This window comes from Dromiciops gliroides, chromosome 3 (assembly GCF_019393635.1).
Source record: "Dromiciops gliroides isolate mDroGli1 chromosome 3, mDroGli1.pri, whole genome shotgun sequence".
Lineage (NCBI taxonomy): Eukaryota > Metazoa > Chordata > Mammalia > Microbiotheria > Microbiotheriidae > Dromiciops > Dromiciops gliroides.
Window position 1 is genome coordinate 393,367,965 of NC_057863.1, and position 3,476 is coordinate 393,371,440.

Here is a 3,476-nt window from a genome sequence, read left to right on the forward strand (position 1 = left end):
ATAGACCCCTGCATTAATACATTAATTTAATCACATAACTCCTTTTACTCTACAACAGGATTATATTAACATTTGGTTAGAATTTCCTTTTTGAAAGTAACATTACTTGAGTCATTTTACTTTCTACACAGTCTGGCCATAGGATTATACCTTTTTCTGTCCCAACATTCTTTTGGAAATGACTTCCCTGAATTGTAGGGTATGTCCTTAACTGAAAATTCTCTTCCAAGGGTTTTATTCTGTTAAGGGCTAAAATTCTAGCTAAACTGTCTAAAATATCTAATGAGTGGTCGCCAATAAATTATAAGCTTTAGCAAGAGTTAGACATTTAAGCATTTATTAAGGAGAATAAGAATTTGGTAAAGAGAGAAGAAAAGGCTTAGATTCCTATCTATTAAAGGGAGAGCGCATTTCTAGCTCCCTTCTCCACCAGCATCCCCAGGAAAGAGTACGAGTCAGAGCACCCAGCTCTTCCTTCTTCCTCCAACTAGCAAATGTCACTTCCTGACACCAAAGAAAAGACTCATGGTCCTGCCCTCAAAGACCTTCCTTCATGGCAGAGCTTTTCTGCAGTAAGTCTTCAGCAGGTGGCGTCATTCCAATTGTTACAATTCCCTATTATTAATTACTCATTATTAAGGATAGAGATTTCACCTGTGAGTTCACTAGTATATAGAACTTGAAGATGAGGTAACTCCCTCTACCCATATAGGCCTACCCCTACTCCATAATTTATGTAGTTCGCTAAAACACTGAGAGGTGAAGTCATTCATCAGTCATATAGCCATTATATGTCAAAGGTGGGAATTAAATTCAGATCTTTTTGACCTATGGACAAGCTCTATACCAACTAGGCAAGATTTCAAATGCTTTTTGGCAATTAACCCTACATAGGCTTATAATGGTATTTTTGACTATTCATGGGTATATATATATGTCTTCTCTCCACAAGTGGATTTCAATCTCCTTGAGGACAAGAACCACCTTAAACTTCTTGTTGTCAACTATAGCTTTGAACACACAGTAGATACTCAAATAATTTTTGTACTCAAATACATATTTCATCATAAGGATTATTCCTCCAATCTCACATAGAATTTTAGATATGCTAACATACTTAGCAACTCACTAGTATTCAGCTCCATTATTAAGACACTGTCTCAGCCTCAGCCACTGGAGCATTTTTTCCATGATTTTTTTTTCATGGCCATTTAGCGTACTAAAAAGGAAATTAGTCCTACTGCCCTTATGGAATGAGTGCATATTTAACTTCCATGCCATAGACAGAAATTCAGTTTTATGAGCCAGTTAAAGAAGAAAGTGCATGGTGTGCCTTTTGCAGTGCTCAGTTATTGATATATGATTTTTTTTCTCAAGGCTACGCTGAGGAGGTAGCAGAATATGACTTTTTAAAATGTGAGTGAAACTTTCATTTGAAGTCTTTCCACTACATGACTTCAAGCAATTGGCTTGATGGCTTAAATAGTCACAGGCTGTAGGTTAAAATAGGAATGAGACAGAAAACTCTTACAACAACACTAAAGTTGAGGCATAATAACTGAAAACCAACGTAATACTTCATAGAGCTGTCCTTATTCAACCTTCATGGTGTTTAGTCTTGCAATACCTTTGCTATGAATCACATTGTAGGGCATCGTATGTCATACAGAACAGACACTGTCACAAGTCTAAGTTTTCCCTTAGTATGATTCGTAAATTCTTTTCAACCAGAGCTTTTCTGTTGAGCTGACATAGTTATAAGGCACTGAATATTTGTTCAAACTATTTTGAAATGATTTTCCTGCCAGAACACGTTATGAAAACCACTGCTAAACCTCCACAAAAATGGGCAAGGGAAAAATGCCCATTAATATTGTTGCCACTGTACATACAAACTCTGACAAGTCTACAATTCCTGGCCACCTCATCTACAAATGTGATAGAATTGATCAGAGAACTATTGAGAAGTTCAAGAAGGAGGTTTATGACATGTGAAAAAGCTCCTTCAAATATGCCTAGGTCTTGGATAAATTGAAGGCTGAACATGAATGTGGTATCACCTTTGATATATCCTTGTGGGGAATTGGAAACCAGAAAGCTTTATGTGACTATTAATGATGCTCCAAGACAAGGTGACTTTATCAACAACATGATTACAGACTGATCTCAGTCTGACTGTGCTTCTCTGATTACTGCTGTTGGTTTTGGTGAATTTGAAACTAGTATCTCAAAGAATGGGTAGACCCATAATCATGCCCTTTTGGCCTTCACACTACATGTGTAATACTACTACTGATAATTGGTTTCAAGAAAATGGATTCCATAAGACACCACCTCAACCCCAGCAAATAGAGATATGGGAAAATTGTCAAGGAAGTCAGTATCTATATTAAGAAAACTGGCTACAACCCTGACATGGGAGCTTCTGTGGCAATTTCAGGTTGGAATAGTGATAACATCCTGGAGCCTTGGTTCAAGAAATAAAATGTCACTCATAATGGTGGCAATGTTAATAGAATTATACTGCTTGAAGCTGTGAATAGCATTCTGCCACCAGCTTGTCCAACTGACTAGCCCCTGCTTGTCCAAGATATCTATGAGATTGGTGGTATTGGTATGGTACCTGTTGATTGTGTGGGAGACTGGGAAATCAGGCATGGTGGTCACCTTTGCCCCAGTCAGTGTTACAACTGAAGTAAAGTCTCTTAAAATGCCCCATGAAGTTTAAGTGAGGCTCTGTCCAGGGATAACATTGGTTTCATTGTCAAGAATATGTCTGTCCAAAACGTCCACCATTGGTAATGTGGCAGCTGGCTTCACTGAACAGGTCATTATCCTGAACCACCCAAGCCAAATAAGTACTGGCTACACACCTATTCTGGATTGTCACACAGCTCACATTGCTTGCAAGTTTGCTGAACTGAAGGAGAAGACTGATCACTGTTCTGGTAAGAAGCTGGAACCTGGACCCAAATTTCTGAAATCTGATAATGTTGCCATCATTGGCAAGATTATACACAAGCCCATATGGATGGAGAGAGCTTTTTCTGATCATCCTTCTCTGTATCATTATGTTGTTTATGATATAAGGCAAACTGTTGCCATTGGTATCATCAAAACAGTTGACAAAAAGTCTTCTGGAGCTGGCAAGGTCAAAAATCTTCCCAGAAGGCCCAGAAGTCTAAATGAATATTCTGTACAACACCTATCACCTCATTCCTAATCAGTGATGGAATAATTGTCTTAGAACTGTTTTTTTTCTCAATTGACCATTTAAGTTTAATAGTAAAAGACTGATTAGTGCTTACAACACATCACTTCAGGAAGAAAGGAATGTTTTATGAACCCTTTGTTTCATACCAGCTTTAAATTATTAATTTTTAAAATCAGTAATTTTTAGGGGAGACAACTTGACCAAAAATCTGTCACAGAATGTTGAAACCATTAAAACAGTATAATGCAAACCAAAAAATTCT

General features: G+C 37.5%; 1 pseudogene; it reads left to right on the forward strand.

Moving 5' to 3' along the window:
• Positions 1-1,845: 1,845 nt before the first annotated feature.
• On the forward strand, positions 1,846-3,189 carry LOC122748841 (annotated as a pseudogene).
• Positions 3,190-3,476: the final 287 nt, after the last annotated feature.